Below are 15,009 nucleotides of genomic sequence, written 5' to 3'. Positions count from 1 at the left end.
AAATAGGTCAATCTGTTCAATGGGATTCGTGAAGGGATTATTTATTGTTAGAGGATGTGTAGAATTAGCCAAAAACTTCTTTTCATACACATATCCTTTCTGGCTTTTGTCATTATGCATCACATCCTCAATAATACCTCCTGAAAATGAATGAAAACTACGGTTATATTGATCCGGAAGACTAAACATATGAACATCCTCTCTTCCAATTTCTTTTTTTCTGAGACCGGTGTGGAGGGCCCCAAAGAAAATCTCATTCTCTTGCCAACTTCAGCCTCTATTGAAGGACTGAGGATAGAGCAATCATTCAAAGCACCCATCACGCTTTTTATATTATCCTTAGGGTCTAGCTTTTTCCTCATTTACTCATCAATTTCCACCTTTGTCTGATTCAGACTAGCTGGCATGGTGAAATCATTTACCTCCTTGACATTATATTTAAAAGGTGAGGATGCAAGAGTAATGGGTGCCCTTCCATTTTGCTGTTCAGTTTTAGTAGCATCCATCATTACCTCACCTTCCTCATTTGTACTCTGTGACTGGGGTATATTGACAGGACTAAGTTCACTACATTCAAAATCAACAACCTCGTCTTGTGAGGCGTTTTGATTCGCTAGATCCTCATTAAGGGACCTTTCATTTAACATTTCAATGGTCGTTGCAACTGGACTTAACACCCCTGTGAGTTTTCTACCGCTTCTGAGTCCATTAACCATGGTACCTGGGCTCACCACACGGACTGAATACAATTACACTCACTCTAAAGTCACAGGTTAGTGGAGTTGCCAATTCTAGGGAAATTTCAACAAATGCGTTTTCACAGAGCAGATTAGTCAAGTAAACATCCCATTAAAGCAGCAGAATAATAGGCAGAACAAACCATAGTTATATGGGAATTCAAAGACAAAGTACAGGTTAGCAGCATATTCCGCACCCGCCTCAGTAAAGTAAATGTGGGAGTTTTTGGACATTGTAAAACTCACCTCATAAACCTGACATCATTGCCTTGGAAATCCAACCAGTTGAGAGCGTGGCGGTGTCAAGGGTTTTGACCCATGTTGAATCAATAGACTGGGTAGATGTGGGGATGAGCTGTCGCCGCCCATTATTCTATCCCAGAACAAACTAAATCAATAGACTGGGTAGATGTGGGGATGAGCTGTCGCCGCCCACATTCACGCCAGAATCCAGGAGAACTGCGCAGTTTGCGCACACCAAAATGGTCACCTAATCTGCCACCCACCAGTGCAAAGAAAGGTGGTTCTGTTCAAAATCCGTTTTTATTGATGTCAAAAAGTTGCTAAAATCATGGGCACAAGACCACTCTAAAGATGCAACCTTCTTGTGGGGGGTTCCACATCACCACTCTACTGTAAGGATGCCATCAAAACAATGTTAAGCAAGGATCCTATACTATCAAGCAAAAGACCACTCTATTGAAATGCAATAATGCAAGACAGATCCCAAAAATGGGTGCAGTACCAGCTTTGTCCACAAACCGGCGCTAGCGGTCTAAACTCTGACAGTAGGACTGTATCTCAGGAGTGCAGGAGGATCCAGCCTAACTGGGACTTCAAAGCCTGTTGGTTAATTAAAATTCTTAACCACCTGCTGTTCCCAGAGACAATCTGATTCAATTAACAGGCCAAGAGGCTGGGAAACCTTCTCACCCCAGAAACCCACACAACAGCCCAGGATATCACATGACCCTGGTGATTGGGAAGGAGGGGTTTTCCCTTCAGCCTGCCGGACACCACACAATAGACTCTTTCCCTTGAATGGAGTATGTTAATTTTGGATGTGGACTGTAAACAGAGCTCTGCCTGGGAGCAGGGACATGTGAGCTGACCCACCCAGCTTCGAGGGGCGGGCCAGACTTGAGTGTGGATTCCTATTGCAGGAAATATATGTTTCAGTTAAATGCTTCTAAAATATTGTATTAAGCTCACAAAAATGTGCAATTTGGAGAACCTTAATCCAAGAAACGTACCCACAATTCAAGACTTGATTCAACTTTGTACCATGTTCTGAGGCGAAACCCCGCTATTTATTGATATTACAGACACCGGGTTTATGCTAGAAACCTAGTAAATTACTGGAATGTGTGTAGAAGGAGGGTGTACATTGGTGTAATTTTTGATACAGATTTGACATTGGTAAACCAATTAAAAACGAAATTAAGTTGTCATTTTTTAATGCTAGACCCCACGAAGATCAGAGTCGGACAAGCATGGACCATAAGGAATCTGTAATATGTACATGTAATTTCAACAAATTGTGTATATGGGAAATATGTATTTGGATCAGAAATAGATTTGTGTGCACATTGACAAGGGGAGTGTCTTTCTGTAAGCCATAAAGATGACACACAACCCAGCTCCCCAATCAAGGGAGAGAGGAGGACGTGGCCAATGATAGATTGCGAGGGGCCGGCTCAGTTATGTCCATGCACACACCCACTTTCTAAACACATAAAAAGAGCACTCGAAGCCAGATAGGACACTCAATTCCCATTTTCTGCGGAGCACGCTGACGGACGAATTCACATCCAGAACTCCAGAGACCTAGACTGACTCCAGCAAGACAAAGACCAGAACTTAGAACTCTGACTCCAGAACTCAAAGCAAAGGCCTAACCCACAAGCTGAGTTCTCTTCAGCAGGCCTCAAAACCAACCAAACTATTCAACAGCCGGGTGAGCTGTTTGAATTTTTGCCAAGAACTTCTGCCAGAACCAGAGACCCAGAAGGCAGAATTATTCGGAGAGACCAGACCCAGACGAGATCGCTAGCAGAACCGATAACAGAACCGGAGACCCAGAGACCAGATCACTGTGAAGAACCGCTAGCAGAAGTCCAGCCAATCCTGACCCGATCGGTGACAAAGTCGCATTCCTGTCCAAAATCTAGTGTGAGTACCCAGCTAGCACTGTGCCAAAACCAATCTCTTAGTTTAAAATAATCTAATCCAAACTATTTTAGCCTATTAGAACTGCCTCCTAGAATCTTGTCATTCTGTCATCTTTAAAACTGAAAACTGTCATCTGTCATTCTGAGCTTTAAAATTTCAAATCCGAAAAACTACCTTTACTAAATCGGCAATATCTCCGGAACCGTGTGTGCTAGGAGCGAGTTTTAACTGTCATCTTAAAGCTAAGATTCGAAGCTTTCCAACGAGCCTAGAACCGACTTCCTACTTCTCATACCCCCTCCGTAATTGCGCTCGACGCACGCGACTAAATTTGCGGCGATTTGACATTTTTCCTTAATTTCAGCCACGTGTAAAAAGATTTGTCCTTGCTTTCCTTTGCTGAAATTCGTTTGCAACCTGACAATCATTCATAGAGCATTGCTAAAGTGATCCTGAACTGACTCAAAGTATCTATCAACTACCCTGAACCCCCTATTGGGAATTAAAAGCCTTTTAGCATATTTTTCACTTAATTGCAACCACATCAAAGGATTTTGCCTGTGTTTAAAACTCCTACCTGTTTTCCTCTAAGCTTGCTAGGGGGGAACTGAATTATATTTGATTGCATTCCTGAGAACTGTGTGCTTTCCTTCCATCTCTTTACCTTGCATAAAGGGGGGGGGGTGAATTGTCAAAGAAAAGTGATTACATTGTCTTTTGTTGAAGTCATATCAAGTTTATTTTCTATACTGCATTTTCATTCATCATTGCATTGTCCTTGAAGCCATAAAAGCATTCTCAGCTACTTTATCCTCTCTATATCACTTCTAAGCCATCAAAAAGAGTGTACCACTGTAACATTATCTATTGTTGATCACTATCATCCTCACAAGTGTGCTATCAAATATTAATTTACTATAAAAGTGTGATAGATATATATTGTTTAATTTTCAAATAAACCTTTTAAATTTGCAAAACAAACCTACTTCTTGGCTCAGCGGGGTCAGGGGGATTCTGAGAGAGGGGTGTTATATAAGGGTTGTCATCCAGAGTAAACGAACTGGACATAAAAATACATCAATAAGGGCTTCCATCAGCATCCCAGACTAGGCATTGACTTAGCTGTAGTGTTGAATTGAATCCGCTTACAAAGTGGGGGCTCGGAGCCGGGATATTATGGGTTAGATTTACCACTTGTGCAGCTTAATACAGTGTGCCAACTGACCGGATACACATATCCGGTTAGATCACCACGCTGTTTTACACTGTTAAAGCACCCCTTGAAAGGAACGCTCTAAGGAAACGGTCTGTTTTGCAAAATAAAATACAAACTTCTGTAAGTCAGGAAGGAACTCAAATTCCAGAATGACGAAACTGGTAGACATCAAAATAGCCAGAGAGCACTTCTTACATAAGCTATTTGTGAGAGGTGAATGGACTGAGCAGGGCCAGGACGCGTGGTTGCAGGCAATCACACAACAGGTCACTGCAACTGGGTTAGATATCTGGAGAGATCAGGGTCCCTTACATGTGTCCCTGAGCGAAATATACATGGCTCCTAAAGCTAAAGATGAACCCGACAAGATGGTTAGGATAGCGGCATATTTGTATCTATATATGGGAGCCATGCAGGACAAATGTGCTGAAGGCCAAGATCTGGCAAGTAGGCAACTGCTGGCATTAGAGAAGGCCCAATCTGACCTGGTCTCTTCTGTGCAGAGGAACCAGGAGTCAGAAAAGGATAGTAGGCAGTATCTCATTAAAATCAAAGAGGACATGTGTATCCTGCAACAGGAAAAGTCTGACCAGGATACCAGATTTCTGGCCTTGCAGAAGGAGTACCAAGAAGGTTTGGACTCCCTACTGCAGAGCCAGAAAAAGCTTGAGCAACAATTAGATTTCAATAGGGCATGTGCTGAGCAGGTAGTCACCCTGCAAAGCCACCTAGATAGGGAAAAGGCAGAGAGCAATAAACTGATCCTGAAAGACCTGGATACCCAGGCAGAGTTTGATCAGGAGCGCCAGAAAGCTGGTGCCCTTCAAAGGCAAAGGGACGACCTGGCGGCACAGATGCAGACTCTTAGTCAGGAAAGGGACACCTTAGGCCAGGAAGTCTGCCATTTAAAAAGAAAAACTGAAGAAAATCACTTGGCCCTCCAGGGCCTGGGTGACCTCCAAAAAGAGCATCAGAACCTGTTAGAGCACACCAGGAGGGTGGAAGAGGCTCTGGCAAGAAAGGAGCAGGCCAGTAGGGATGGGACTCAGGAGGCAACCCTCCTGCAGCAAAGACTGGCCCAGTACTCCAGGACCAATCAGGAGGCACAGAGAGAGAATGAGGCTCTCTGCCAGCACAATGATAGGCTCCAGCAACAGGTAGCCATGCAGGAGAGACTGATAGAGTCTAGTAAGGCCTTAACTGAGGAACTGAAAGCGCAGGCTCTTGCATGGCAACAGGGATCAGGGGCTGATAGAGATGAGGTTCGCTGGGAAAGGGAAACGCCTGAGCATAACCTCAGGAGCCCTAGTACCAGAGGCCTTCATCTCTCCCAGTCCCTGGACTCTGCCACCCCCATGTCCCCTGGCGCACATGAGCACAGGGCCACAGGGATGGCAGATTACTATCCAGCCAAAAGTATGGGGCTCATAGGCCAGTAGCACCCAGGAATGGATGGGCGGGCATCCGGGTATGGGCACCTAAGTACAGTGCAATTTAGTGGGGAACCCCAGGAGAGCAGGCCCACTAAGGGCATCCTGAAAACCTCTGCCCAGTTAGGTCAGTGGGGGGGGTACCCATCAAATCCTGGTAGCAAGGAGGGATCTGAAGACTCCTCTGAGCGTCACAGGACACAGGAGACCAGGTCCCCACATTCTGCCAGCTATTCCCAGGCTCGCAGAATCCGGGAAAACCTGGAAGATCAGACGGGCACCTCTGAGAGCAGTGCTTCTGAATCCGAGGATGAATGGAGCAGGGTTACCCGAACCAAAAAGGCCAATAAGGTGAAAAGGGGCTTGCTTAAGGACGACCTTAAAACAGATTAAGGCAATCGGGAGTGTCATCACGCCTTATCATAAGAACGTCAAGTATTCTGTTTGGGAACACTTGGAGCTCTATGAGCAAATGATGGAGACTTTCCATTTGAAGGACAGCAGTAGCTGCATCCAGTACGTCAAATGGACACTCTCCCCTGAATACTCCAGTTTCTTTGCGGGGCTGGAGGACCAAAACCATTCAAGCTGGTCCCCATATAGGGCGGCCATCTTGAAACATTTTTCTGTACCTAGAAATCCCCAAGAGGCTTGCAAGGCAGCCTATAATTTGCAATGTGGGGAGGATCAGGCCCCACAAGAATGTGTGCAAGAATTGAAGCGTGCCTTTGCGCAGACCACCAGAAGGGTGCGCACGGACAGCAGAGAATTCATCAACACGTTTTTCCATGCTCTTCCCAAGTGCATAATGACCCAGCTTGTGAGAGATTTTCACGAGAAAAGATCTTTAGACTGGGTCATTGAGCAAGCCACCCGGATCTATGAGGTGCAGAAGCCCATAGAAAATAAAAGTAATGCGCAGAAAAACCCCAAAACCAACAGCACCCATGCTGCTGCCAAGGTGGCAGAGGTAAAGGTTGCCTAAAAACCTGCCTGCGCCAAATAATTCACATCCCAGAAGGCCCTCGGGCCAGTCACAGACGGGGAGTCGAGGAGGTAGTCCCACAAATGGGGTCCCTCGCTCCCCTGATTATGTAAGTCCCCGCTACAAGGGAAACCGACCCATTCTGGGTTATGTGTGGACTCCTCCAGCCCAAGGGGGGGAATCCAGCCAAGCGCCTAACCCGGGGAACTTCCCTCCTAACTTCCCCCAGGAGGGCAGAAATTCACCAAATTCTGGGCAGAACTTTTTCCCCAGGTATCCACCCAATTTCCAACCCCAAAACCATCCATCCTTCTTTCCCCAATTCCCTGAGTCCAGACAACCTAATCCGGGAGAGGGGAGGCTAAGGGTGGAGGGGTACCCAAATCTTCCCAACCCAGGGTATTACCAGAGAAGGGATAGCTACCCTTCCCGGGATCAGCCCAGGGGAGAAAACCGGACCCCGTATCAGCCTGAGCGGGTTTCCCAGTTAGAGCGCCAGGTTCAGAACATGGCACAGGATTTGGGCCGCATGCTGAGGGCCCAACAGAACCCTCAGATGGGCATGCCGGCACAGAATGCCCCAAACTCTGGACCTAGTGCTCCAGAACAATGACGGGGGCAGCACCCCGATAACCCACCGGTTCCCAGGGAGGAGGCACAAGGGGAAGGGGGGTGTAAAGCCTTGGAGGAAGCTTCCTTCCAAACTTGTAAACAGCCCCTGGAAACCCAGGAACCGGAAACAAAATCTCCTACCCCTGAAAGTCTGCCACCCAAGGAGCAGAGAGGAGGCAGGAGAAACAAAGGACCCAAACAGACCCACTTTGTGGAGGAGGTACAGGTCTTCCAATTTGAGGGAGAGGGATCCTCAGAGGATCCTGGGAAAAGGATCTTCTCCTTCATAGATGGGGGAACTCCTCCCAAGGAAAAATGGGTCCCAAGGGATTTCAACCCAGACTGGGTAGATGTGGGGATTGAGCTGTCGCCGCCCATCATCCTAGCCCAGGACCAACAAAACCAAAAACCCCTAGTTCAAACCCATCCTGGTGACTGCCTCCCAAAATGCAGGGGCGGCCCAGAACCGGAACCTGGGGAACCTAAAACCGAATCAACAGACTGGGTAGATGTGGGGATTGAGCTGTCGCCGCCCATCATTTTATCCCAGAACCAACAATACCAAAATCCCATGGGTCAAACCCATCCTGATGACTGCCTCCAAAAAGGGGGGGGGCGGCCCAGAACCCGAAACCATTTCCAGTTGCCAACTTTTTCTTTCAGATTCCCCAGGCTCTCCACAGAATTCTCCCCAAATCTCTTTTCTCGCCATGTCAAAAACCAGAAAGTTAGCCCACCAGTTGTCCAAAAATGTGCATTATCTGTGCCCCCTTGAGGAGAAGGAGGGAAGATACTATGCCCCGGTACAAGTACAGGGGCAGGGTACAATTTGGGCACTGGTGGACACTGGATCCCAAGCTACCCTTCTGTCCAAAAGGGCCTTTGATGGAACTAAATGCAGGAAGGGGGGAGAATTACCGAATTCCTCTCACCTCTCTTCCTGGACAACTGCAGAACTTTGACGGGAAGGAAATTCCTGTCGAGGGGACTGCAGATTTGGACATCAAAATTGGGCGACACAAGGTAAAACACCCGGTCATAGTAGTGACTCCAGAGGGCACCCCTCGTTTACTAGGGAATGACCTCCTGAGAAGGTTGTCACCCCTAACAGATTGCGTAAACAAGGTCCTCTGGACCCAGACTAGCCAACCAATAAAATTAAAGCAGAGTGTCAACCATGTTAGTTTAAATGGCACCTGCCACATGGTTGAACAAAAATCTGACTAAGTAGAATTTCACTTCCAGAACCAAATTCCAGACGTGACAGTAATAGCAGTAGGACAACAGACTGGTGATGGGGGGTCCTCTCTATTTCTGAAAATCAACCTTCCTTCCAGTTTAAGGTGGTATTCCACACTGGAAGGAAACACTCTGAAATTCACAATCAGACACTCCCACTCCTATAGTCCAGAAAGATGTGAAATTAGCTCAGAGCCTGGCTGATATTCAGCAAATTGGAGAGCAGTTGTTCATCCCTGTTCAGTTGGGAAGGACTCTGTTCTCGCCCGAGTGTGTGTGAACAACGGTAAGAGCTTCATCAGCGAAGCCATGTTCCGCCAACTCCCAAAAGATCCAGCCATTCCCACATTCAAACTGATAGACAAATGGGAAATGGACCTGGAAGCACCCAATTCCAAACATCTCCTGCCAAGCAGGTGTATGCTCAAAATCTCCATTGGTAACAAGAGCATAGTCCATAATTGTTGGGTCGTGCGAGACGTCACTGCCGCCTTTTACTTAGGCAGTGACATTCTCAATCGCTTTGCCATTAGTTTGGACCTAATAAACTTCAAAGCTTGGTCCCGATTAGCGGATAATCCCATGGGCTTTGATGATCTAGAAAAAGCATTTAGGTCAGCTCAATTGCTACCTTATGCAGTTGAAATTCAGGTTAAAGAGGAAGTCACCATCCCAGAAAGGACCCGACAATTCTCCCTGGAAGTGAAAGTTAAAAGAGGACAAAAATTGAAAAACCCTGATGCTTATATTCATCTAAATGCTTTCCTTCAACAGCAAGGGTTAGGGGTAAACCCAACACCATTAGTCAACATAGAACATTACACCATTCCAAAAGAGGTGGATAACAGCGACTTACAGAGTATTACTCTAGCCGCAGGCACCATTGATGACCGACATTTCTCCATTGATTTAGGAAATGAACTGTTAGGACAAATCCCCAAGGACTGTTTTGACAGTGACAGTGAGGACAATACAACACCAGACAGGATTTTCACCCGGCATGGGGGGGAACTTCCTGGTGTACACTTCTTTCCCTTATGGTAAGAAAGATGTGACTTGTGACTTCAGGAGGGATGAGGTGATTTTCCAGGTCCATGAGGGCTGCCTTTCCCACCTGAAGCCTCCAGTCCAAATCAGCACTCTGACCAGGGACTTCTCCACCCAGCTGGAGGAGGCCGCTGAGATAGCCAAACCAGAAGTCTTTCCAGGCTTCAGGCAGATGGTGGAAGAGAGAGTCAACCTCGCTGATGCCTGTGTGACGCTGGAACAGAAGCAAAAGTTGAAACAAGTTTTCTTGGATTTCCAAGATCTCTTTGCGGTAGACTCATATGACTGTGGTTGCACCGACATCCACACAACATAACAATTCCCACAGACCCTGGCATGACTCCAGTGTTTGTGAAGCAATATCGCTTGCCTCTCGCATCCATGGCGTCCCTTACTGAAATAATTAAGAACCTTGAGTCCCGGGGAATAATCCGTCCAGTACACAGCACCTTCAATAATCGGGTGCTAGGAATATTGAAGCCAAACGGCCAGTGGAGACTCTGCGCCGACCTCAGGGAGCTCAACAAACGGGTCCATACTTCCTGATGGCCTCTGCCATACATTGACCAAGGGCTGGCCCAGATTCAGGGGTCACAGGTATTCACAGAAATAGACCTGACCAATGGATACTGGACCGTGCCTGTCAGTAGGGAGGGCCAATCCAAACTGGCTTTTACCTTTGGGGGCCAGCAGTACACATGGACCCGAACTCCTTTTGGATACCTCAACTCCGGCAATGAATTCAACATTTTCCTACACAAAGCCATGCCCGACCTGGGTGCGAGGGGTAACCTGGCTTATGTAGATGTCCTCATCAAAAGTTCATCTGTGGAGGAACACATAGCTGAGATCTGTTATGTTCTGACACAGTTGAGGGCCGCCGGAGCAAAACTTTCCTTTCAGAAAGCACAGAGGTGTAGAACCCGTTTTAATTTCTTGGGGCATGAGATTACTCCTCAGGGTCTCTGTCCCCAAGAAAAGAAAGTGGAAGCACTCCAGAAACTGAAGGATCCCACAACTCTGCGGGAACTAAGGAGCCTCCTTGGACTGACTAATTACAGCAGAAAGTTCATTGAGGGCTACGCAGAGATCACCAGACCTCTGATTCATCTTTTGAAGGGGGGGTCAAGTGGGAATGGGGTCCAGAACTATCCGAGGCAATAAGACAACTCAAAAGAAGCCTCTCACAAGCGCCTTGCCTAGCTTACCCTGTCAGAAACAAGGAGTTCTTCCTGGAGACAGGGTCCTCTAATACGTGCTTGACGGCAGTATTATACCAAAAGCATGACAAGGTCAATAAAGTAATCTCCTATGCGAGCAAAACTTTATCCTCTGTGGAGGAAAAATTCAACGATTGTGAGAAGGCACTCCTGGCAACGGTGTGGGCATTGAAGAATTACCGCATGTTCATCCAGGGGGAACACATCATAGTGGAGACTCCACACCAGCCTCTGCAATATCTCCAAAGTGACAGAATCCGGGCCGGAAATGTGAGTAATTCCCGAATTACTTCCTGGATTCTGTCAATGCAAGGCTTTCCTGTGGAGGTCAGATATGGCCAAAACAAGAAGAGGCCCCTCGCGCAAGGTCTGGCTGACTTGCATGACTGCGCCAGAGAAAACTGTCTTGAGGACGAAAGTCTAAAAATCAAGGACAACATGGAGGCATACTTTAATTCCCCACACAAAGTCTTTGAAGAAGACAAGTGTGAGGGAATGCCCACTGTCTATGTGGATGGATGCTCTTACCATGTTGACAACAACGGGGAGAAAGAACTGGTGGCCGGCGTAGGGAATGCATGGGTGAAGGAGTTTCCAGAACCCTCCGCTGGATACAAAATTGGTCTCCGAAGTAGTCAGGTGGCAGAATTGATGGCTGTGCATCAAGCCATCCTCACTGCTGTCCAACATCAACTCCACAAACTGGTCATAATCACAGATTCAGATTATGTACGGAACGGGTTCGTGGAGCACCTGGTTAATTGGAAAACCAGAGGCATGTTATGTGCTAATAACAAACCCCTGAAACATGGGAAGTTAATCCAAAATATTGATGATCTGGTCACATCGAAGGGGATGACCATCTACTGGAAAAAGATCAAGGGTCATTCCAAAGTAGAGGGACCAGACAAAACTGGAAATGACTTAGCTGATCAGCTGGCCAAAACCGGGGCCATCCAAGGGGATCTAAAAGAAATAGAGTCCCTGTTGGGGGAAATCCAGGTCACTGCTATCACTAGGTCCCAGACAAATGCTCACAATGATCTTTCAACTGCACAATGGAGTAAGGAGACCCCTGATGCTGATTTGATTACAGCTCAGAAGGGGGACCCAATAATTGGTAAGTTTTACCAACACATTGAGGACCCTGAGAACTTTCCCCTGACGGATTAATTTCAGGGTGAGTAGGATCTTGTATTAACACATTATACTTATGACATACATAAACTGATTTTATAGTCTTGTTATTTTGTCTATATCAGGCACTGTTTTTTTAGAATATCTCACGAATACCTCCAAAACTGGTAGTTTGCATAGTACTGGTTATCTTCCTAAGACTATGTAATAGCACAAATTAACATAATTGGTAGTTATAAAAAATTGCCAAATTGCTTAATGCAATTCTCTCTTTCTTTATATACTCTTTGACATTGAATTCTGGTCCTGCACTGACTCCAACCCTCCAACCCTGGTATGACGCAACATCCATTTTAATGTTTTTTGTTACACTTATATCTTTATGTTTCAATGTTAATATTTTGAATGTCACATATTATTATCAATGATGGCATGTATCAACTATGATATCGACAGCCTTGACAACGACCAGGGGTCGAAACACGTGTCGGCTGTTTTTCTTATTGGATAATAAACACCACATCTTACAAGATTTGGACTTTTTGCAACATCTATCTAAAACAATTTTCCACTTGAAAAGGACTGACTTTGAGCGCCAGACACTCCCCCGACAGTCTAATCTACAATTTATCTCTCTATTACAAACTCTGTGGGAAGTTTGAGGGGGAGGTTTTATCATGCTGCCAGGGTCCATAGATCAACATATAGTTGGGGTACTAATCCAGTGTGGTCACTAGCGCACCAATCCCACAGATTTCATGTTCTAGCAGGATACTTGATATTTTGGATAGTTAGAACATCCTCCTGTTGGCATTCCTAGTTGCCTCGCCTCATTTGCCTAGCCTGTCTTTGCTGTTGGAAGTCGCTTTGTAAGCTTGGCTGCTGTTTATTCTCCATTAGTTTGGGGACGTCTGTCCTTGTGTTATCCTGTTCACATTCATGGTCAGAGTTCTGGTGCAACCGCACAAGCAGTTGGTTGCATTTCGGACAGCAACTCCCTTTGGACATTTTTCAGGGGCACTTTACCTTCCCCTGGACTTGGTGGTAGATGTACTGCACCTTCTCCCTCTCCTCCTGCGGCTCTTAACAGGCCCGGAAGACCTACATCTCAATCGTTTTTTCTTCCTCTTCCTGGTGATTGCAAGGACTTTAGCAGGTTTGTCGGTGGACATTGGGGACTCCTGGGCAGCCTCCACGAGGTTAGGTTATTCCTCTGCGTAGAGTATCTGGTTTTCTTAGTTCCCCCCTTTTTTCCGCTCCTCCTGTAGTGTGTTTTCGGTTACATTTTAGGTTTCCTTACATCCCTAATTATCTTAATGGAACAATTTTAGGGGATTGGGCTTACAGGACGGTTAATGGATTTAGTTCAGCCTTCGGCTGTTCATGTTCTACCCAAAGGGGAATGAGTAGGCGTCCTCTCTTGGATAAGGTAGACCCTTAGATCCTTTTTGAGATCTCCCTTACTCTGAATGTTAAGTTCTTAAGGAAGGTATGGGGATCAGGGGTGTCGTTCTCTCACCCCCACAACCACAAAATGTCTGCATGCTAGTTTTCGCAAAATTAGTTTTGTCTCGTCTCATTTCATAAGTGCCAGTTTGTCACCTCTAGGTTTTGAGTAATTATGTTTTTTCTCCCCATGAGGGGTTATTTTTCTTGGTGTTTACAGGTGCTAATGTATGAGGTCTGATATTTGTTTCCAAAATTTACAGAATACAGTGTTTGTGTATTGTTTACATTTCAAGATGCCCTGCGATGCAGAGGGATTAAAAGTTCCTGGGTACCTCTCAGCAGCTTCCTCTGAGTAACCATATTTCCAATTCCGCCTCTTGGCTGTTGGATTATTAAACATCTTGCAATGGGGTCCCCCCTTCAGGGCCTCTCAACGGGGTGTGGGGGGGTCCTTAGGCTTCCAAGGAATCCTTTTGGAGAGAGGTTTTGAACAAGTCATGGAAAGCAGCTGACAGGTCAAGGGAGTCCACATTTCAGATAGTTATAATATGGTGACCATGTGGTTCTGATTATAATGCAAGGGCTTTAAACTTGCATAATATGAAGCCTCCTGTCATGCCATAGAATGCATAATCCCCCTCACTAACGTGACAGGGGCTTTAGATTCTATTAAGGCCAGGAGGAGAGTATTATCCCACCCACCCTCCCACCCTATTGTGTTATCTTTTATCTGCAGCTTCGGGTCGAGGAGATCCAGGCTAAGGAACCTTCCAGGACCCCGGATGTGTGGGCGTGTTCGGATCCCGAAGCTGGTCTGTTCTTGTATTGTTTTAAGGATGGCTTCAGAGTGCAGCTTCAGAAGAGGAGTTGCTGTTAGAGGAAGGGACTTTTATGGGGGTAGGTCCCTGCTGATTGGTTAATGAGGGGCTTGACCTGCGCCCCATCTTGGATTGGGATGGCTCCCCTGTGGTTCTAATGGAATACTGTGGTTTCCTTGTTTTTTCTTGGTGAATTTATTTGTTTTACAAAAAAAAATATTTGCTGCTATGTGTCAGTAGTAAAGATTGAAATGCATATTACTCGCCTCCTGTCTTTAATAGAATCTAAACCCCCTGTCACGTTAGTGAGGGGGATTATGCATTATAGGTAAGGTAGGCAACTGTCCCCGATTTCGCGGGAGTGTCCCGCAATTACGGACTCTGTCCTGCAGTTTGCAGAGTGACTGTGCGGGATGCAGGTTGTCCCGACTTTCGCAGGGACAACCTGCCTCCAGCACAGCCACTCTGCAAACTGAAGTGGCCATGTACACAGCATGGCGCTGCCGCCTACTGCTTTCTTTCCCCGGGTGGCTCTGCAGCCCTGGCTCCTTTTGAGCCTGCAGGTGGAGCTGTAACGCTCTGAGACCTGGCTTAATTCAAATGCTAATGCTTTGTTCCTGGGGTCGTGATGGTCATGTTTGCAGTAAAAAAAATGTGACCATCACCTCCCAAGGACAAACCATTTGCGTTTCAATTAAGCCAGGAATTAAGAGCCATTAAAAAAAAATGTCCATTAAAAAAGGGGCGGGCCAAATGTGAATGGCGTGACGTCATCACCGCCTTGTGGTCAAGTGTCCCGGGAAAGACTATCAAAGAGTTGGCCACCCTAATTATAGGAAGGGGACTCACTAAATGTTTGGCCCCGCACCTCATGCCACTGTCACAGCTTTGTTGGCAGGGGAGCACCACCCGAGCATAAACACTCGCAAGAAGGGCATGAGTCACAG

The 15,009-nt window shown here is 46.4% G+C and overlaps 1 protein-coding gene across 2 annotated transcripts in view; it reads right to left on the bottom strand.

Annotated features, from left to right (window-relative positions):
• The window catches only part of EIF1AD (eukaryotic translation initiation factor 1A domain containing), a 505,590-nt gene that overhangs the window by 490,146 nt on the left and 435 nt on the right, over positions 1-15,009 (bottom strand). The gene's annotated exons all lie outside the window — the stretch shown is intronic.

The sequence above is a fragment of the Ambystoma mexicanum genome, chromosome 2p (genome assembly GCF_040938575.1).
Source record: "Ambystoma mexicanum isolate Mex_15411 chromosome 2p, UKY_AmexF1_1, whole genome shotgun sequence".
NCBI classification, from domain to species: domain Eukaryota; kingdom Metazoa; phylum Chordata; class Amphibia; order Caudata; family Ambystomatidae; genus Ambystoma; species Ambystoma mexicanum.
The sequence above is the reverse complement of the archived record's forward strand: the minus strand, read 5'-3'. Positions and strand labels throughout refer to the sequence as shown.